The sequence below is a fragment of the Panthera pardus genome, unplaced genomic scaffold (assembly GCF_024362965.1).
Source record: "Panthera pardus isolate Hobbes unplaced genomic scaffold, ASM2436296v1 HiC_scaffold_17, whole genome shotgun sequence".
Taxonomy (NCBI): Eukaryota; Metazoa; Chordata; class Mammalia; order Carnivora; family Felidae; genus Panthera; species Panthera pardus.
Genome location: NW_026526732.1, coordinates 109,339,315 through 109,360,961, shown reverse-complemented (window position 1 = coordinate 109,360,961; position 21,647 = coordinate 109,339,315). Strand labels below are relative to the sequence as shown.

At 52.0% G+C, this 21,647-nt stretch overlaps 1 protein-coding gene and 6 non-coding genes across 7 annotated transcripts in view; 3 read left to right on the top strand and 4 right to left on the bottom strand.

The window, feature by feature from the left end:
• The window catches only part of LOC109252608 (histone H2B type 1-C/E/F/G/I), a 490,736-nt gene that overhangs the window by 114,304 nt on the left and 354,785 nt on the right, over positions 1-21,647 (bottom strand). The window lies entirely within an intron of this gene.
• TRNAV-AAC (transfer RNA valine (anticodon AAC)) lies at positions 3,658-3,730 on the bottom strand. The gene has a single exon. It is a non-coding gene; the product is annotated as a tRNA-Val (tRNA).
• TRNAI-AAU (transfer RNA isoleucine (anticodon AAU)) lies at positions 6,771-6,844 on the bottom strand. Its single transcript has one exon. It is a non-coding gene; the product is annotated as a tRNA-Ile (tRNA).
• Positions 8,293-8,365, top strand: TRNAV-AAC (transfer RNA valine (anticodon AAC)). Its single transcript has one exon. It is a non-coding gene; the product is annotated as a tRNA-Val (tRNA).
• TRNAQ-CUG (transfer RNA glutamine (anticodon CUG)) lies at positions 14,079-14,150 on the top strand. Its single transcript has one exon. It is a non-coding gene; the product is annotated as a tRNA-Gln (tRNA).
• On the top strand, positions 17,172-17,253 carry TRNAS-GCU (transfer RNA serine (anticodon GCU)). Its single transcript has one exon. It is a non-coding gene; the product is annotated as a tRNA-Ser (tRNA).
• Positions 20,028-20,099, bottom strand: TRNAM-CAU (transfer RNA methionine (anticodon CAU)). The gene has a single exon. It is a non-coding gene; the product is annotated as a tRNA-Met (tRNA).

Here is a 21,647-nt window from a genome sequence, read left to right as displayed (position 1 = left end):
CGAAGTATTTCATTTCCCCAATATTCGTTGAAGCCGATTGCTAGAATCTGTAAGACAGCACTAAGCGATATCGGGACATGTGTGGACATCTTTGCTGTCATCACGACTGGCTGGCTCTTCTGGCATTGAGGAAGTGAGTCCACGGGTGCCACGCATCCCGAAGTCTGCTGGAGAGCCCACAGATCGTCCTAAGCTCCGCTAGACTTGCAAATGTCCTTCTAGACTTTCTGTAAGTAAAAATGCTTTCCTTCCCTGAGCCTAAAAGGAACTCTCTGTGCATGTAAACGCAAACATTTTCCCTGCTTTCCATGTATTCCAGACTTATAAAGTGAGGGTCCATTGACTTTTGTTTCACCTGCTGAGACGTGCTTCTGTTAGAAAATCGTGTCACTGAGAGCAGTTCACTTGGTTTTGGGGCACGAGTGAAACCTGCCTGTGTCATGGTACTGCGTCTAGGTCCAAGTGTACCCAGCGCACGAATCCGCACCGGGTGTAAAGTCCGTGTTCCACGGCTGTTTATTGAATGAATGAGTCCTCACTACACAGTGCTGCCCCCCATGCTTTCCTTCTGCCATCTGATAGGTGCAAAGAAAGGGATGCTCAGGAGTGTTTCATTATTTACAGTTCTCTGAGTCAGTCTAAGTCTCTTGGCATACATATAGGACATTCGAATTTTCTTTTCTGTGCACTGTGTGTTGATAGCCACACACAGGGGTATTCGTCTTTTTCTTACCGATTTGCAGGCTCTCGTTAAAAATGAGGACCATTGTCATTTGTCTATGATGTGAAACAAAAACATCCTAATCTGTCATTTGCCTTTTGACTCCCCTCGTGATTGATTTCGTCTTGCACAAAAATGCTCATGTTTGTAGTTACAATGCTCAGATTTGAGGTTTTAGTTTCCGCGTTTGCACTTTACCAGCGTAACAACTTTTCCCTATGTGTTCTTGTGGCAAGTTCACATTTCCGTATTTACACTTAAATCTGTGAACCGCCGTGGTAAATGTGCCTATTTAACAGGAGCTGTATGATTCCTGCGCAGGGATCCCCTTGGCAACCACCCTCCCCCCGCCCGTGGGCTACACGCCTCCCCCACCATTGCTTCTCCCACCGATACGAAATGCTGTCCTACATGGAAATCCTTGCTCATTTCCACTTTTAAGTAGCAGTGATCTGGTTCCTTTGAGAGTAAAGGAGCATGGAACCTGGATCCCTACAAATATGAGTTTGAATTTTACCTCCCAACGTTCTCCTTTCTGAAACGGAGACACTCCCTAACTCAAACCCCTGCATGAACAGTAACTACTAGCTGGTTTGCAGGTATAAATCCCTTTCCCTGTGGCAGAAAGTACTCCTTTCCTTTAGAAACTCTCCTTATTTGCCAAGTTTCTTGTCCTCATCCAGTAGCATTGTCCTGCTTCTTTAATATTTTAATCGTTCATTCCTGATATGTCTAAATACATGGAATTTCACCTCATTAGTGCACATATGAACCAAATGCTTGACTTTAAGTCTTTTCAATGAAAGCAACAGATTTTCACCAGTGAAGCTTCTGTGGCATCCTGGGCCCAAGGTGTCTCTTGTTCCTTCAACAGATTCCAAGTCTGAGCTTTTTCTCAGGTTCAGAAACAGGGGAAAGTTTGTGATTGTCACCGGTGTAACCAGTGACAGTGTAACCAGATGATAATCTGGCTTATCATCTTGTTTCCTTTGCGGACACAACCTGAGATTAACTGTGCCCACAAGTCTCTGTGAGGCAGGTGCTTGGCTGGGGCCCTGCCTTTGCTGCTTATCATTTTTCGTGTCACCAGGAGGCTTCAGGCAGTGAAACTCTGTTCGTGGCTTCTGTTGCTGTGATGTCCTCCCATCCCCGTTGTTGGCAGAGTCTAGCTTTGTAAGAGCCTCTCTGACCCTCAGCCCCCGCCTGCAGAGAAGAGCTAACAAAGAATCACATAAAAAAAACTTGCCTACGATGAGATGGTGAAGATTTCTCCCATTATTTTTTTAAAGTGTATTTATTTATTCTGAAAGGGAGACGATCCCAAGCAGCCTCCAGATGTCAGCACAGAGTCCCGTGGGGGGCTCGATCCCACAAACCATGAGACTGTGACCTGAGGTGAAATCAAGGGTCGGACACTTAACCAACCGAGCCCCCCAGGCACCCTCTCAGATTATTTTCATGGGAAAGTTCTCTCATTTTCCCTTTGGGATCAGCGTGCACCCCTCAGTCCCGCGGCCTGGGGTGAAAGCCCCCCACACTCAGCTCCCCTCCCGGATCTGCAGGGTCAACCCGCCCTCTCCCCTCGCCCCCCGCCCCCGGCCCCACTCCCCAGCGCTGTCCCTGCAAACGCGGGGCTCTGGGAGCTCAGAGGTTAGGGATCCATTCCCTGGATGTGGAAGCGCCCGGCCCGGCCCTCAGCCCAGTACAGACACTGGGATCCGTGTGTCGTGGTTTTTCTTCTCCATAAAAAAAACAGTCTGTGACGAAACACACACACCAACAACCTGCCACGAGGCCGCGTCCCGGTCTCCTGTGTCACCGCGGGAAAGCTCACACGCGGCGTCGCGAGTCCCGCATCGGAGCGGGCGACAGGTCCCCGGCAGGGCCGGCGAGGAGCAGGTGCGGTGGCGGACACCTGCGGGCGCGCGTCCCGCTTCCCAAGGCCGTGTCCGCGTGTCCCGCGGCCTTCTGTCCGTCCCACGCCCGGAACCCCGCCTCAGCGCCCTCCCTTCCCCGGCCAGGACGGCGCGGTGCCTCAGGGGGCCGTCTGCGGAGCCGCCTCGGGCTGGTGGCCGCCCCGCCGGGAAGCAGGGGCCGCGGGCAGCGGGGGCGGCTCGGCAGGTGCGGCGGGTGCAGGGCGCGCGGACAGCAGCGGAACCGCAGGCGGACCGGGTCCCGGGGGCGCAGGTGCACTGGAGGGGGGTTGGGGGGTGGGAGGGGCGAGAGGCAGGATGGAGGCGGAAGGTGCGCATGGTCTCCGCACCCCGAGTCCGCTCCAGTCCCCCTGCTCCGCACACAGGGCCCGGACGCCAGGTGCAGGGACAGCGTCCGGCGAGGACACGATGTGGGAAATGCACGGCGTCCGGGAAGCATCGCCCTTGGTTCCCGACGGTTTCCCCGTGGTCACCTTTGCTGCAGCGGGTCACTTCTGCGCACCGGCCCCTGCCTGTCCCGGGTCAGCCCTGTGCCCGCGGCCCAGGTGCAAGCAGTAGGTGGGCGCAAGGTCGTGCGGGGAACCCCTGGTGCCCTCGAGGAAGGCAGGCGATTCCCGGACGGGACGCAGCACTTAGCGTCACAGGAAGGTGATGCTGTTGGAAAAACCAGAGCAGGTTTTCGTGAAAAGGCTGTGTGAAGACAGAGGAGACACGGGCCCCCGCGCGGAGGGTGCCCACTACGGGGTTGGGGACGGCGTATCCGCGGGGACCTGAGAGCTCTTAGGGTGCAGCCCGTGGGAGAGGGATGTGATGTTGAAGGGAAGCGGGGGTGCGGGGTCCAGGAGGGCGCGTGTTGTCAGAAAGGCTTTGGGGACGCAAGGGTCCGCGCTGGCGGCGTTGGGACAGGTGGCAAAGGTGTGTGTTCGTGTGGGGTCCCGGGCAGGGCGCAGGGTCTCAGGCACTGGGAGCACTGGGTAAAGTGCGAAAAAGCTGGCGGGCAGCTGTTTCCGCCCGGTTTCGAACCGGGGACCTTTCGCGTGTTAGGCGAACGTGATAACCACTACACTACGGAAACTACGCCGCACCCCGCTCGCCTCCTCCCCGGGGGAGACTAGCCGGTCTCTGGGTCTCCCGGCTTTGTTCGCACTGGAGGCCTCTTTCCTTCCGGGAAATAGCAACCTTATTCCGCCTCTCTTTGGACTAAAAGCAAGAACCTTCGAGGCAGTGAATCGCTCCAAGGAAACACCGTCTAGGGGAAGAACGCCTTTCCACATGCAGGACGGAAAGTTTAGGCCGCCTCGGGGTCTGGCGGGTGTGGGAAAATTCCTCCATCTGGGGGGGGGGGGGGTCCTGCTTACGTTTACCCGACCTCAGAGGGCTCCGTGACCTGCATCTCCTGGGTGCCAGACACGGGTCCTGGCTGGGATACGGACCCGGATCCGGTGGACTGACCGTGGAAGGGGCCCGTTGCGTGCGGGCCCCGCTTGACCCACAGAAGCTGACGCCCGAGAGGGGGCTGTGCCCACCTGCGTGCCGGGCGGAGTGGGGACGGCCGTGGGGGCCAGACCGTGGGACGTTGCCTGGCGGGGCTCGGTGCCCACGACGCCACCGGCCCGGCGCGGCGGGGAGATGTCACGCGCTCCTGCTACGCACTGGGCGCGCTCGGTTCCCATACCCGCCGCCGTCGCTAATCCAACAGCGGGAGGGCCGCGCTCACAAACTGCGCCCGCCACGCCTCGGGGGACTGCCAGTGACCTTTGGGAGGGGGACCGGAGCCCCGTCTGGGCTCAGCAGGGCCCGGAGCTGGAAGGGGACGCGCCCCCTCACACCTGTGCGTACGAAACGCCCTCTCATTGTGACGGTCGTGGCGTTTCCCTAGGGCCCGCGGATGGTTTCACTGTGGGTCGTGCCTCTCCAGTGTCCCCACTATTTGTTGCGAAGGCTACCCTCCCCCTCGTCGACTTGCCTGGCACCGTTGTTGACAATCAGCTGGCCATGCGTGCCCGGTGTTATTCTCGTGCAACTGTCACCTGCAGCGAGACCTTTGGAGCTGAGCTGGCCAATTAGTTCAGCTGGTTAGAGCGCGGTGCTAATAACACCAAGGTCGCCTGACCACCTGAGTTCAATGCTACCTGCAAAGGTTTGGTTCCGCTCTCCTAAGTTTTGCACTTGAAGGAGTTCTAAAGGATCACTGTTGCCAGGGTTCCCTGCTGGCTCAGTTAGCTCCTAGCGCCTATGACTATGCATGAGCTCAAGCCCCACCTTGGGCCGAGGCTTCGTTAAGGAAAAAAAAAAATCAAATGGATTTATTATAACTTTTTATTTTTTATTTTTATTTTTTAAATTTTTAAATATTTTTGAGAGAGAGAGAGAGAGAGAGAGAGAGAGCGCACAGCAGGGGAGGGGCAGAGAGAGAGACACAGAAACTGAAGCAGGCTCCAAGGCTCCGAGCTGTCAGCACAGAGCCCGACACGGGGCTTGGACTCACGAACTGTGACATCATGACATGAGCCGAAGTCAGACGCTTAACTGACTGAGCCACCCAGCCACTCTGATTTATTGTAACTTTTTAAAAAACAACGGTGTTTGTTCCTTATGTAATTGTGGAACCTGTCTTGTTCATGGTACATTCATTCTATTATTTTACAATCAATTCTCTTGCCAAAAACCTTACCCTTTAACCTTTCCATCTTTAGCCTTTACAATGATTTTCAGCCTGGGAATAACCTTCCTAACTCCTTCTATGAAGTTTCCAAGATACTCATTTCACTCGTGCTTACTTGCTACAAAGCATTTCATTTCCCTCTTGTTCGTTGTGAGTGGTTTCTAGAATGCGTAAGACAGCACTAAGGGACATTGCGGAAATGTGGGCACATTTTGATTGTCATCACGACTGGCTGGCTTTTCTGGCATTTAGTAAGTGAGGCCAGGGGTGCTACCCATCCTGAAAACTGTTGGAGAGCCCACAGCTGTCCTAAGCCCCACTAGTCTTGCAAATGTCCTTCTAGATTTTTTGTTGTTGTTGTTTCTTTGTTTGTTTATTTATTTGTAATTTAGATCCAAGGTAGTTGACATAAACTGTAATAATGGTGTCAGGAGTAGAGTTGAGTGATTCATCACTTACATGTAAGACCCAACATCCCAACAAGTGCCCTCCTCAATGCCCATCACCCTTCTAGCCCATCCCCCCACCTCCCACCAGAAACCCTCAGTTTGTTCTCTGTATTTAAGAGTCTCTTATGGTTTGCCTCCCTCTCTGTTTTGATTTCGTTTCCTTCCTTTCAGACTCTTTTGTAAGTAAAAATACTTTCCTTGCTTGAGCCTAGAACTGAACACTCCTCGCAAAGGGGAAACCCCAGAAACTAAAAACTTGAAAATGTTGATAATTATAACTACAAACATGACCATTCTTTTGCAAGGGAAATCGATCATAAGGCGAGTCAAAAGGCAAATGACAAATTAGAATGTTTTTGTTTCACATCAAAGACAAATGACGAATAGTCCTCATAATTAAAAAGATCCTACAAATGGGTAAAGAAACAAACAAACAAAAACCCCAAATACCCCTGTATGTGGCTATCAACACACGGTTGATAACACACAGTGCTGTCTTACAAATTCTAGAAATAACTTGCCATGAAAAGGGGGGAAATGAAATGCTTTTCGCCAGGTAAGTGTGAATAAAATCAGTATCTTGGCAATTCCATAAAAGGAGTTGGAAAGGCTCCTTCCAGGCTGAAAATCGTTGTAAAGGCTGAAGACAGGAAGGTTAAAGGGCAAGGTTTTAGGGAAGGGAATTGATTGTAAAATAATAGAATGAATATACCATGGACAAAAGTGGTTTCACAATTACGTAATGAAGAAATGCTGTGGATTGTGGATTTGTTTAGATCATGGTAAGACTAGTTGGTTTTTTTGTTTTGTTGTGCTTTTTTACAGAACACTGACCAAATCGGGGCAGGAACTCATGATCCCATGAGGAAGAGTCACATGTGCTACCAAGTGAGGCAGCAGGAACCCTGGTAGGAGGGATTCTTTAGAATGACTTCCAGTGCAAACTTGGGGGAAAAACCACATCTTTGTAGATGGCGTTGAACTCCCGGTAAAAAGACACGTGGCCAGTACGGGGCTCGAACCCGCGACCTTGGCGTTATTAGCACCACGCTCTAACCAGCTGAGCTAACCGGCCAGGTCGGCTTTCGGGGACTCCGCTTTTCGGGACTCCGCCCTAGGACTCCGCTCCTACTCGCAGGGGGCAGGTGCCTTTTCGCTCCTCAGGGACCTTCTGGACGGCTGTGCCCTCCTCGGGCGGCGAAAGTGCTCTGCGCACACGCGCAGCGGGCAGCACACCGCGGGGAAGAGGGGGGATCAGGGCGGATGGGCGCACACGGGGAAGCGTCCTGCGCTCAGGGACGAGCATCCGGGTGAAATGACAACAGCCCCACCGTCACCCTGATCCCGCTCAGAATCCCGGGGAAGCGTCTCCCCCCTGCCCCGCCGACATGGAAAAGCCAGTCTTTCAAATCCGCCTGGAAACGCAAAAGACGCCAGAAGGAAACGTCGTTTTGCAAAACGAGGACCCGACTTGGAGGATTTCTCTTCTCGATGGGAGACTGTCTGTCACGACACAGAAAGCGAGACTGAGGTCCTGGCGAAAGGATAGGTGTGCAAACCCACAGAACAGAACCGAGAGTCTAGAATAACACCGGGCACGCATGGCCAGCTGATTGTCAACAACGGTGCCAGGCAAGTCGACGAGGGGGAGGGTAGCCTTCGCAACAAATAGTGGGGACACTGGAGAGGCACGACCCACAGTGAAACCATCCGCGGGCCCTAGGGAAACGCCACGACCGTCACAATGAGAGGGCGTTTCGTACGCACAGGTGTGAGGGGGCGCGTCCCCTTCCAGCTCCGGGCCCTGCTGAGCCCAGACGGGGCTCCGGTCCCCCTCCCAAAGGTCACTGGCAGTCCCCCGAGGCGTGGCGGGCGCAGTTTGTGAGCGCGGCCCTCCCGCTGTTGGATTAGCGACGGCGGCGGGTATGGGAACCGAGCGCGCCCAGTGCGTACCAGGAGCCCGTGACATCTCCCCGCCGCGCCGGGCCGGTGGCGTCGTGGGCACCGAGCCCCGCCAGGGAACGTCCCACGGTCTGGCCCCCACGGCCGTCCCCACTCCGCCCGGCACGCAGGTGGGCACAGCCCCCTCTCGGGCGTCAGCTTCTGTGGGTCAAGCGGGGCCCGCACGCAACGGGCCCCTTCCACGGTCAGTCCACCGGATCCGGGTCCGTATCCCAGCCAGGACCCGTGTCTGGCACCCAGGAGATGCAGGTCACGGAGCCCTCTGAGGTCGGGTAAACGTAAGCAGGACCCCCCCCCCCCCAGATGGAGGAATTTTCCCACACCCGCCAGACCCCGAGGCGGCCTAAACTTTCTGTCCTGCATCTGGAAAGGCGTTCTTCCCCTAGACGGTGTTTCCTTGGGGCGATTCACTGCCTCGAAGGTTCTTACTTTTCGTCCAAAGAGAGGCGGAATAAGGTTGCTATTTCCCCGGAAGGAAAGAGGCCTCCAGTGCGAACAAAGCCGGGAGACCCAGAGACCGGCTAGTCTCCATCGGGGAGGAGGCGAGCGGGGTGCGGCGTAGTTTCCGTAGTGTAGTGGTTATCACGTTCGCCTAACACGCGAAAGGTCCCCGGTTCGAAACCGGGCGGAAACAGGAAGGTCTCTCTCCCGGGGGAGTGTTACTTTTGAGGTTTCCCTGGAGCTGCGCTGGAGTCACAAGACCCCCCTCCAAGGGGCCCTCCCTGGAGCCTGCAGCGCTGGGGGGCCTCCTTCTTGGGGGCGATAGGTCTCCCCTCCTTCCCAAGCGCCCCCACCCCCTGCTCCAGGACTTCTCAGAGCTAAGGTCTCCAGTTAACGTATTTATTGCCAGATCAATATATCCAGATATTGGGTGAATTTTGAGGAGGAGAGTGAGGGAGAGACAGAAGAGCGGAGGTGTCGGGGGTACAGATGGGGCGGACAGGAATCACAGGAATCGGCGGGGACATCTCAGGGGCGCGCCGCCCACTCGGGCCTGCGCTCCACCCGCCAGGTCCCCAGGAATATCTCAGGGACTCGGACCTCAGGCTGATCCTATGCCCGTCTGGCCCCGGGGAGGGGGTGCTGCCAGACTTGGGGGCAGTCTGTGTGGCACAAGGCCCTGGCCAGGCCCTTCCCTCCAGGGCCACCTGGTGCACTCGGCTTGGGTGGGAGCAGCGCGTGTGGCACTTGGAGGGTGTTGCCCTGCACGCGTGTGCACCGGGGCCCTGCGGGACCTTTCCCCGGGCCTCAACGTCCAGCTGGGAGGAGGTCACCGGGCTCAGGCCTGGACCGTTCCTGCGGGTGGAGGCGCCCCATGTGGGACCTCACAAGTGGGGTCATTTGCTGCATTTGGAAGTGACGACGTGGGGGGAGGCTTAATAGTGACTTGGTCGTGTTAGTCTCATATTTTCCCCAAGATTATGAGCCGTGCCCAACAGGCTTCCTTTGTAACTGGCTGATCGGGTCAGGTGTTTGCTCCTGTGGGTTCGAAGCCCATATACAGAGTTCATGTTTGGCTGGTGTTCCCCTCAGCAAGACAGTTTGTTTTGTTGGTGCCCGAGCTGGACTTAGTAAGAATGTAAATCGATTTAAAACATTAGGAGACATCTTCAGGCTGTTTATTTATTGTTCTGCCTCTTAGACCTCAAAACCGGCCCTTTGGGCTTCAGGCCTAAAAATAAAGTGGCTCGGTTTGGGGTGTCAAGTAGGTTTTCCAAAGGATCTAACACACTTCCAGCAGGCATCCTGGAATATCGCTGAAAGACAGCAGTGTGGGGGGAACCGTCCATACGGGCAGATCTTTGGATGGGGGACCTGGTCATCCATTTCACCCGGATATCAGCATAGACATGAACTCACGTACAGCGACTAACGGTTCGGCTGACAGGTCAGAGTGGGCACCGAGTAGAAGATCGCTGTCACATGATAACTTCCACCAGCTTGCCTACACCCAGAAGCAGGGAACAGCTCAGGAGCCAGAATGGTTCTGCCAGGTTTTATCTGTCAGCCTTAGTAATCAGCAACCCCGGCGGGCTAATTGGTCACAGAAACGGAGTAGCCTAGTGGCAGGAATGGGCCCATAACATGGGGTGCCACTAATCAAGGCTGATCGAGTCGCCGCTACAGCCACACCCTGAGCCTGCCAACCGGAAGATCGATGCGGGGTCCGTGACACAGCGCCTCTCTAGAGGAAAGTGACTTGCCTCTTATTAACTTAGCCAGGAAAACGGGACACCCAGATCCTGGAGAAGTTACTGGCGCAATGAACTCATTTCGTGGAGACAGTGGCTCTGAGTGGCCAGGGTGGTGCACTGGACGTGAGGGGCGACCAGAGCCCCCGGACCCACCCTGTCTGACGCCAGGCGCTCCTCAATCCAGGACACCTTTAAGAAGTCGTCGCAACTAACATCTCTCCTAAAATCAGGATGATTGAACAGCCTCACATTGTACTTGAAGCAAAGCCAAGTTCCTCAGATCTCCTCCAAGGTCCTGCGCATTCTAACCCTGCATTTCTCTCCATCTCATCGCCGTTCTTCTCCTTCTTGCTTGTTCTCTGGCCGCATCGTGCTCTCCACCTGACCCCCCTCTTCCCGTCGGGTGTCCCTGCAGTCTCAGTAAGCCCCCACGGACCCCTGAGTTTAGAGCTGCACCCTACTCCCCACGCCACAGTCCCCCACCCAGCCCGGATCTCTCCATCGCATTTAACAGCTCCTTGTACATTATGTAATTGTCAGCACGCTCTTCATCAACAAAAGGACTCTGATATAGACACGTAAACTACATGGGCTCTGCCCACCTGCTGTCTCCTCTTTTGTCTCGTCTCCCACTCTCCCCACCAGTCTTCGTCCCCAGACACACTGGCGTGTCTCAACCTTTCTCTCCTCAGGTGGTTTTGCCCACAAGGTTCTTTCTGGTGTGTGAAAAAAGGAAGCCACCCACCGCTGGCCCCTTCTCCTGCCTCTCACTCAGCCCCTTCCTGTCTGCTTCTCCCACATTCTCTTTGTCAAACCACTAACTGCACCCCGAAGTCTCGTCTACCTGAGATAAGATGACATTTCTGAATTAAACACGGCCCCACTGTGAATTCTTCCACCTCTTCACTGATGGTCTGGTTTTGCCTCAGTTGTGTAGCATGCAGCCGGGGACTCAGAAGGACAGAGCAGCATCGGGGCACCTGGGTGGCTCAGTGGGTTGAGTGTCCGACTCAGGTCATGATCTCATGGGTTCGTGAGTTTGAGCTCTGCCCCTTCCCCCCCCCCACTCACTCTCTCTCAAAATAAATAAATTTTTATTTTTTTAAAAAAAGGAGTAAGAAATGTGGCCAGGATTCTATTTATGTGTCCTCAGTTTAGTTAAAGGAAACAAACACATTCTGGGGCAGCCCTCTGAAGCATAATGGGACAATGTCTATCAAAATTATCAGAGCACACATTCTTTGACATATTTTCTATATGTGTGCAGGACATCATGACGTGAGATATGGTGTATGTTCGTAGATAGGAGCAGTGTTTGCCACAGCAGTTTGTGGGGAAAATTTAATTGTCGGTTAAACTGTGGTACATCCCATATAACTGAAGACTGCGGCGGTTTAAAAGAGGAAGAAAACCACTTTCCTGTTTTGATATGGAAAGATCACAAAAATACCTTCTAAATAAAAAATAAAGCAACACACACATACACACACGCACACACAACCTGGATAAAATGCCATATCTATCAAGAGAAAAGAGAAAATATTTGTCCGGGCAGAGAGAGAGGAAGACAGAGAGAATCCCAAGCAGGCTCTGCACCGTCAGCACAAAACCCAACTCGGGGCCCAATCCCAGGAACGGTGAGATCATGACCTGAGCCGGAATCAAGTCAGACACTTAACCGACTAAGGCACCCTGGGGCCGCATTAGCCAATTATCTTTAAATGACCTTCCTTGTAAAGTCACCTTGAACTTGTACAGACACTGTTATTAGAAGGAGTCATTTGCGCACTATTTGGTTTTGGAAGTCTCGAGAGAATAAGGGCGTCCTAGGTGACTATTTGGTGTAAATATTTAGCCACTAATTAAATTAGACCTTATTATATTTATTATAAAAATTGATTAGCTTGGTTGTCCTAAAATATCCAGATAAGAAACCGTATGTTCACTGTTTCAAGTAGTTGATTTTCTAATTTATTTAGAGAAAATCTGATTTACCATTTTTACGACCTGCTGGGAGAACTTCCTTCTCCTAAACGAGAATCACTTCACATATCTGATTTTGTAAGTCAATTTCCTTGACCCATCTGTACAGGGCAAACATCTACTTAGGAACATCTGCCCTGCCCCTGACCACCCTGCAAATTGCTTTTCTTTCCTCTGAAGTCCCAGACCCCTGCCCCCTTGTTAGTTCCGGATGCCGGAGGCGACTCGGGCAGACTGTCTTCGGAATTTCTAGGTCTGTGTGGATTCCTCCTATTAAATTTGATTTTCGCCCGTTAATGTGTCACATGTCAATCTGATTCTTAGTTCAGCAAGGACCTTGACGGGCCAGGAATTCACACCCACCCGGACAACATCTGACTCGCATCCATTTTCCAGAGCCCGGAAGGGGCGTGTTGGAAGCCTGGAGTCCAGCTGGGTCCCTGTCAACTGCACGGTCCCCCGGGCGGCTCTCCCTCACTCCTCCACCTCACCTCCTACCTCTGTCAACTGAAGTTTTCACCCGCCTGTCCCCTGTCCGCCTGGAACACAATGGGGGAGCCTCCTCCTGACCCACCCCGGCCATTACATCCCGCTGAGAACTCTTCAGAGGACCAGGCTGGGCAGGCAGGGGGCTGGGGGTGGGGGCGGTGGAGGAGACAAGGGGGCGGCAGGACCCCGGGAGAGGTGGAGCCGGAGGACCACGAGGGGCGAGTCCCCCGCTGCGCCAAGCGGGCCAGGGGACAGAGCGGGGACAGCACCGGCTTCAGACTCTGGGCAGGGTCCAGTCAGGGGTCAAGAGCCACAGAGGGAAGGGAGCCCCTGTCACAAACTGTCCGAGGTCGAGTTTACAGAATTAACTTTCCACGCGTCTCATCAGTGATTGTCCGCGAGTGAATTTCTTGTCACGGCCCACGACCCCGCGCGGTGCCCAAGAGGGACCGGGGCTGGGGCGGAGGCGCTCTTTCCGTTCCGCAGGGCAAAGGCCAGACTTGATTTAGAAGGCAGAGAGCATGATTGCTTTGGGCCCGAGACAGAACCTCCCGGCGTGTCTGCGTCTCCGCTCGCTCAGGCGTTGGGCGGGAGCCGCTGCCATCCCTCGGCGGCCGGTCCCACCGCCCGGCGGGGCCACAGCCTCTCCGGACTTCGGGACGCGGCCGCACGCAGTTCCCACCGCCCGGGGCTCAGGCCTTCCCAGCCTCCCACAGAAGAAACGCGGATGGGACCGGGGGTCGAAGGTTCCATGTGGAGGAAAACCCAGCAGCGGACGGTCAGTGTCAGAGATCCCGGGCGCGGGGCGGGGCGCGGCAGGTGCGCGCGTCGGGCCGGTCCTGGCCTAACCCGGAATCCGCCCGGTGGGCTCTCTGGGAAGGGAGCGGGGCCAGGAGAACCCCAGGAATAGCAGCCTTGTCTGTACTCTGACTCCACTAAGGAAACTGCCCCAAAGTCCTTCACGGAACGTGTGCTGGGATTCCCCGCTCTCGGAGCCGGCGAAAGGCCCCCGGGGGCGGCTCAGGTGCCGAGACGCGCCGTCCTCGCGTGTGGACCCGCACGGCGGGGTCGTCCTCCAGGCGTTTGCGGGTCCCTCCTGCTCACTTGTCCCAAGCAGAGCGCCCAGCAGGAGGCCGGGGGCCGGGGGGGGGGGTGCGATGCGCCGGTCCTCCCTCCCCACCACAGGTGCCCCAGGGCCGCAGGGACCCTCCTCCCGTCCCGTCCCCGGTCCCCCGCGCAGGTGCAGGGCCCGCAGAAGGAAATCAGCCTTGATAAGCAAGCGGAGTGAAGGACCGCAGGCCTCGGCCGCAGGTGTCCCCACCTCCCAGGGCGCGTGTGAGCCTCACGTGAGGTAACAATACAAACACCTGTCACAAAACCTGAACCTCGGTGACGGCTCGGCCCGGGTCACGACCTCACCTGTGCTCCTATTTAGGGGCCCGGGGCACCCCGTTCCGGAACCGCTTGGGGGGAATACGCAGGTAAAAGGGGGAGAGGGTTCGTGACGTTTGGAAGCTGATGTTTTCCAGTAAGACCCTGGGGTAGGAGGTGTGCGACAGGTGACCGTCCAAGACTCCATCCCGGAGGAGGAAAAGCAAGGTGTTCCCTCCTTCCCATCAGCTGGATTTAAGGAAGGAGAAGTAGGTCATCCAAGTCTTTAGGGAAGCGATCCAGGAGGTGGGTCCCATGGTGTAATGGTCAGCACTCTGGACTCTGAATCCAGCGATCCGAGTTCAAATCTCGGTGGGACCTTATGTGGCTTTTTTTCCAACTTCTGGCTCCTCCTTTCCCCAAGCCAAACCCTTTTGCAAAGGAACCCCTGTGCCCAAACTTACTCCTGGCATTCCTTCCTGTACTGAGCCCCTGTCTGCAGTCACCAGTATTGGGAACAAAAAGAATGCCCTCTGCCCTTCAAGGTTGTTTAGCTGAATTAAGGATTAAAGTCACATGAGACATATTAAAAGGAGAAACTCAAATTTAATTTCAAACTTCAGGGAACCCAAATAGACATGAGATTCCAAAGACAGCAAAACAAGCTGTCTGTATATGTTATTCAGAACTAAGGAGAGAGGGGTCCCTGGAAGGGAAGGGCGATAAAAAAGAATGTTTGGTGGACAGTGTTTGTAGGGTCACTCAGAAGCAAGGGGACAAAGAGAGAACTTTGGTCAAACGGGCCTTCCCGGGGTCCTCCTCTCTGTCTACTGCCCCTGGTTCAAAGGATGACGTAATTCTATGCTGATAGTTTTCTTCCTGCTGCAGGATCTTTTAGGCAGTTGGGAGGGGGGGGTCAGTTTCTTCCTGAGCTTTCTGGGCCTTGATTGTCTTCAGCTCAAAATAATCTGCAAGCCCAAGTGACACATTTTGGAGTGGCCTGCCCTTGGCCCCTGCACTTGCCAAAGGCTAGCTTAATGCCTGGGGTGCACAGCTGGTTGTGGGGAGGAGGGCAGGGGAAGGAGAAATCTCTCCAGGAAATGCGCAAGGAAACCTCCCGAACCTTGCTGGAACTGGAAGTTTCTAGAGAAGATCTGCAAATGGAGACATGAGGAAAGATGGCCTGTGAGAGGAGCAAGAGAAAACCTGGTGATAGTCGTGGACCCAGAAAGTCAGGATGGAAATTGACAAAAGGATGTACCCCCAAGCTATGGGCACAGGTGGTCGAGCAAACTGTTCTCAGACAAGACCATGAGAACCGCAGCCCTAATTCAGAGGTCTGGGTCGGTAGATCCGATCCGCGATAGTCAATACTCGGTAGACATGAGGCTTCGAGTTTGCACGAGCAAGCTTTACACGTTCGGGGAAGGGGAAATGAGCTGATTCAGAGACTTCTTCCCCAGGATAGCGTGTTTACTCTGAGGGCCTCGACTGTTCTGGATTCGGGTTCCCTGAGGACTTGGCCTGGAGCCGCCCCCAGCCCTCTCTGCTGTTGCCGGTCGGCCCTCAGATCTGGGAGCCCCTTGTGCATCAAGAGCAGGTGACCAAAGTCAGTCTTCTGTGACCGTCCCCAGTGACTTCAAGGAGATCTCCAACGCAGAAAAAAGAGAAAACCAGTCAAGTGCAGGCACGCAAGCAATATTTTTGAACAACCAGAAAGGACAGAAACGTATGTATTAATATTAACTATGGGCTTTTTAAGTAGTGATGTGGAAATCCGCACATCTTAATTGTTACAACCGAACAGACTATATCTTGCGAGTGCAAGGGATTGGAGCTCGGCGGCGATCAATCAAGTTTCCCTCCCCTTCCTGCCTACGACCCCCTGTGAGCTGACCGGCTTCGCAGCAGCTCTCAGAGCGGTCCGAACCAGTCTCCCTGGCTATGGTCCTCGGGAAGATGACGTATAAAACACTGACTAACCTACTTTGAAGTTGGCTTTTTCCCCCAGGGGACAGATCGTTGTGCAGGTTGGAAAAGTGCGGCTGCTCTGGGAACTGCTGGGGCCCTTTCGGTTTGGAAGGAGGCTCTGATGGAAGAGGAGAGCAGGGCGAGAAGCCGGATGTGGTCAGAAAAAAGCAGCTCCAATGTCAGTGAAGATTGGAGAATTCATGCCACCGAGGCCAGAGGGCTGGAGATCGGGACACAGAGAAACATTTTCCTAAAATGTCCCTTCCCGACCACGCACCTGCTCCTGATGGATGTGAGCCGTCCCTGCTTCCACATCCCCTTGCAAATCAGGCCGGTCTATTTCCTTTTATGCGACAGACTTCTGCGACCTGTGACCTCGGGGGTAAAAATATCCCCACTGACAAGAAAGGACAATTGGAAACACTGGCGTCTCCGACATTCTGGAAGTATTGTCGGTAAGCAGGACAGGGGGCGGCGTCTCAGTTGCATATTTTATAGGATTTCTTGGAGAAGGAGGTGACAAACTTCGCATCTACTTCAGAGTAACATCACACTCAACGAAAGGGAACAGACATGTATCACGGAAAGTTGGCGCTTTAATTCTTTTTACTTATTCAGACTCATAAGAAAATCCTCCTTGACTTTTGTCAAAGAGAAGAGATAGCCACATTTTGTAAAAGTTATTTGTACATGGTTGCAAGTCCCTTCTTTGCTAGCGCTTTTATTCACTGCTACCATGTATTTATTAAATTCAGTGACAGGAAATGTGTTAAAGAGCCTACTTTAAATAATGCACCTTAAGTAATCATAAAAGCACACTTTCACAAAAGCACACTTATTCAAAAGCACAAACTAGGGGTCTTTTTGCTGTTAACCTCCACCAAAGTCTTCTTATTCCAGTCGTAAGTTTTCCTCTGTGGACACATGACCTGATGGGGAAAAATATTCCTGGCCCTTTCACTAAAGAACGCATTTCCAATGCAATGCTGCTTCACGTATGTAATAAACTACCTGTCAAACATTATCTATGTAGATCTTGTTGTGTGAAATGAGATGCAAAGCTAACTCAAGTCGGCAGAAGAGAGATTTATTGTCCCTGGAAATAAGTAAAAATTAGACTTCAATTCATGCTCCCTGTTGCATAGCGGCAGGATAGGGTCTTCGAGCGTAAAATACATATCGGGATAAAATTCTGGAAGGCAAGTGTGAGTATTGAGGAAGGAAGACAATTGAGGCTGGAGGCCCCGGCGGGCTGAAGTGGGATTAACAAAACGGGGAAGGCTACCAGGAGGAAGGTGGAAAGGACTAGAGGTAGGAAATCCCTGCCACGACTGTGATTTGAAAAACGATGCCACAGCTCGGGGTCACAGAGCAAAGCTTGGCCGAAAGTAAGACGTTAAAGAGGGTACCTAAAAGACCTAAGGCTCGTGGGACGAGGTGGCCGAGTGGTTAAGGCGATGGACTGCTAATCCATTGTGCTCTGCACGCGTGGGTTCGAATCCCACCCTCGTCGGTCCTGGCTGTCGGGAGCGCGGGCGTGAGTTTTGCACTCCTCACCTTGGTGTGCGACGTTCCGCCTTCACACCCTCCAACCCCCTTCCGACGGCGGTTTCCTTGCCTTCTTGCACGGCGGGGGGAGGGCGAGTGCTCCCTTTTAGAGCGCCGCCTGCTGCTTCCGCCCCCTTCCGCGGTCGCGGAGCTGGCGACTCAGGCAAAGCATCCCTGTGGCGCACAGTCCTTGGCCCCAGTCACGTCGGGGCTCAAATCGCAGAACCAAAGCAGCCGAGGCTTCGGTCCGACGCCGGCTTCCCCTCCTGGGAACAGGTTACAACTCTGCTCACCGCCTCCTTCGTTCCTCCAGCCGCAGGAATCCTTACCTTTCTTTGTGTCTCGTCACAGCCCAGCGCTTGGGAACCTCCTGTCTCGAATTCGCTTCAAAATGCTGATGGGCGGTGGGCGGGTCAGAGAAGAAACGACCTCGACAAAACACTGCTAATGGTTTAAGGTGGTTGGTGGGAATTTGGGTGTATATTATGCAGTTCCTGTTACTTTTTCAAACGGCCATAACAAGGGTCTTAAACTTTTCACTTGGAAATAACTTCGATCTTAAAGAAAATCGGAAAGAATAAGAATAGAACAAAACCCACCTCTATACCTTTCATTGGGATTCACCTATTAACATTTTGTCCCGTTTCCTCCCTCTCTCTCCCTCCCTGCCTCTCTGATTCAGTCTCCATCTTCGGTCTATCTCCATTTCTTTCTTTCTTTATTTTTTTTTCAGAACCACAGAAGAGTAAATTGTATGTTTCATGGCCTTTTGCTTTTAAATACTTACGTAGATATTTCCTAAAACTAAGGATATTCTTTATGTATAACGACAGTATATGTATCCGTTCAGTGTATTTAACAATGATACTGTTTTTAAAATCTCTCACCTGTATTTCAATTTTGTCTACTGGCCCAGTAATGCCTTTTAGAGCATCCCCTCCCCCAGTACAGATTAGGTATTGTATCATTTGTCCAAAAGCATGTTTTTTACTTCAATTCCAGTTAGTTAAGTTCAGTTGTCCATCTTTAATCTAAAACATCACCGCAGCCTCTCTTTGTAGTCATGACATTGACATTTTTTTTAAGAAAACAGTAGCTGCTCACTTTGTTGTTTGTTTTGTTGTTCTTTAAGAAAATTTCTTACATTTTTAAAATTTTTAATTTTTTTAATTTTTAAATTAATTTTTTTTCTTTTAAAAAGTTTCTTAAATTTCTTTTTATATAAATTCTCGGTGGCGGGTCAGGTCATGATCTCAGGGTTCGTGATAGTGCGGAGCCTGCTTAGGATTCTCTATCTCCCTCTCTCTCTGATCCTCCCCCACTCGCTCTATCTCTCAAATAAATAGGCTTCAAAAACAATTTTTTTTAAAAGAGCTTTTCCTGAACCTGCTGGGTTTTGATAGCTTTTTTTTTGCATACATACATATAAATTTTTATTGATATGAAATTCACATTACAATTCACCATTTAACCATTTCAAAATCTATAATTCAGTGACTTTTAGTTCATTCACAAGGTTGTGTAACCAGCACCACTATCAGGTTCTAGAACATTCCTTTTTTTTTTTTTTTTTGATCTTCTGTGATTGTTTATTTAGTTTTGCCTTTTTTTTTTTTTTTAATTTACATCCAAGTAAGTTAGCATATAGTACAACAATGATTTCAGGGGTAGTTGATTGCTTTATAAGTCAAAATAATCTTCATGCCAAAGTGGCCCATCTTGGAGGAGCCTGCCTGCCCTTGGCCCACCAAAGTTACCCCTCAGATTTAGCATGCATTAATAATTCTTACCTGAACCCATCTTTACTAAGGCGGTTGCAAAATGATGGAACTTCAGCTCCAACACTGTCTGCGCGTTCTGTGACAAGTCAGGGCACATACCTTTAAATGCAAAGGATCAAAGCTCTGCCTCCTCCTCCCCCCTGCCCTGGTCCCTCCGGCCCCCCTCACCTTACTTCTATTTTTCCATTGGATTTCCTCTTCATTTTCATTACTTAAGGTCCTTGTTGTTACAGGAATTTCTATTTTCTTGCTATAATGTAGAGACTCACTAAAGAGTGCTTTACTGACAAAATTTTCCTCATAAACACATTTTTGCAAATACCTTAATGACTTCCATTTTTCCCCCTGAATTTGTCCATGGGATCCTGATGCACTCACTTTTTTACTTTAATGCATTCCTTCCATTTTCTTCTACCATTTCACATGTAACTTCTTTGCATCTGTTTTGCCCATAAAATCCTACAAATGGCGTCTTTGTGATTATTACAACATGCATTGCTTTAGCGAAGGACTCCCAAAACATTCCCACTAACTTGACCTAAATGTGATAAACCGTGCACAGGGCTGCATAAAGAAGTGAGGAGCAGGACACTGATGCCCAAGGAAAATGCAATATAGTCATTGGGCAGAAGTCAATGAAAATGTTTTTCTTTCAAGTGTAAAGAAAATAGAAAACTATAACCGGAGACAAGCATGTATTCTGAAAGATATAATGCTGATCCACTGGAAATGAAAGGTAAATTTGTCACCTCTTCCCAAGTAAGAAGGGTGAGGTTTGCATCTCTTTTGAAACGAGACGGGCAGCTTTTGCAAAAAGAAAAAAGAAAGAAAAGAAAGGAAAATACCCATTTGTAGAAATTAGGTAAAGGGTGAAAAAACATTGCAGGAGTTGTAAAGAACAAGAAAGGGATGCCTTTAATTCTACCTTTCCCCCCTTAAGGTGGGAAAGGAGGAACCCTAGCAGAGGATGGTTTCGATCCATCGACCTCTGGGTTATGGGCCCAGCACGCTCCCGCTGCGCCACTCTGCTAGTTACCGAACCTGCTCACCTATTTCCTCCCTATGAACATGATCACGTATCGCATTTCCTTGTATAGGTAAATTGCGATTTGTTTCTAAAATACGATCCTACTCGGGAATAAAAACAATATTTTTTTGTGAATTTTATCATACATATAACGACACAATTCAATCTCAGAAACATCACGCTGGGCAAAAAATGCCACACAGGATGATGTACTATAGGATTCTACTTATGTGAAGTTCAAGAGCAAACGAAACTATCTGGTGACAGAAATCAGAAGAGGGATTAGCTTGTAGGATGCAGCACCGACGGGCAAGGTGGCAAGAGACAACCGTCCGGAGTAAGGGGAATGTTCTCAGCCTTGATGCGAATGGTGTTCACACGGGATGCACGCAAGATCTATGCATTTTACTGCATGTAAAATATACTTCAATAAACTGCTGAAAACACGGAGGGGACCACAGAGATGTAATAACCAAAAGGGAAGAGAGGGAGGGAGAGCAAGAGAAGAGAAAGGAAAAGAAAGAAGGAAAGAAGGAAGCAGGGAGGAAGGGAAAGTGGGAGAGAGAGAGAGCAAAGAAAAAGAAGTACTTTCTATGTATACTTCAGGGAGCTAAGGCAACAGTGGCCCCCAAAGCTTCGCAAAATAAGGTGTGGAGCCACGAAGAGCTCCCTGGGAGCAGGAGAAAATCCCCAACACTCTTTGGGGAAGCGCCTGAGCCAGGCCTCCAGCAGCCAGTACGCGGTCAGCGCAGAAGGTCGCTTCGGCGAACCCTGGCGGCCGCCTCACGCCCTCAAGCGCGGGCAAGATGGCGGCCGCCGCACACACTCGCGCGCGGGCAAGATGGCGGCCGCCTCACACCCTCAAGCGCGCGGGCAAGATGGCGGCCGCCTCACGCCCTCCCCTGTCCCCCAAGCGCGGGCAAGACCGCCCGCTTGAGGAAAAGCTGCTCCTATAGATTTGAGCGCATTCTCCTCAAGGAGGGAAAGGACATTGACTTCTGAAGTGTTCCTTCCAGGGCTGCATTTCCTTCATATCAGTTCTAAGAGTGTATCAAGAAAGATCAAAACTAAAACATGGATATTAGTTTTCCGGAAGCACATTCTCAGACAGGTAGAAATCACGTCCTTTCACCCAGTTACAGAATTTTTCAAGACTTGTGGACACACAACAGGCTTCGGTTTTCTCCACGTTGTCCGCAAGGTCACAGTTCCACCGGCACTAGGCAATCTAGAAGCTTCACGGTGGTTGCTCTGCTGGGGAGGTGGTCTTGTGTCCCTGTGAGGAAGAACGGTGTCCACAAACAGGCTCTGGAAAGCTGCCCCTGAAGGCGGGGGCCTCTCTAAGACCTGGCCGACTGGTTCTGTGAGGAAGGCCAAACAAACACAATCGGTGTGGTGCTTTATGGTGGAGGCCGGAGAAAGTACTGAGGAGGGAAGGGGCCCCTCACACGGCCACCCTCCTCCTCATGCTCTCCTCTGTGACCCAGCCCAGTGTGATGTGACTAGAAAGCATCCATCTGCCACAGGAGAGGAGAACGCTCAGCAAAACTG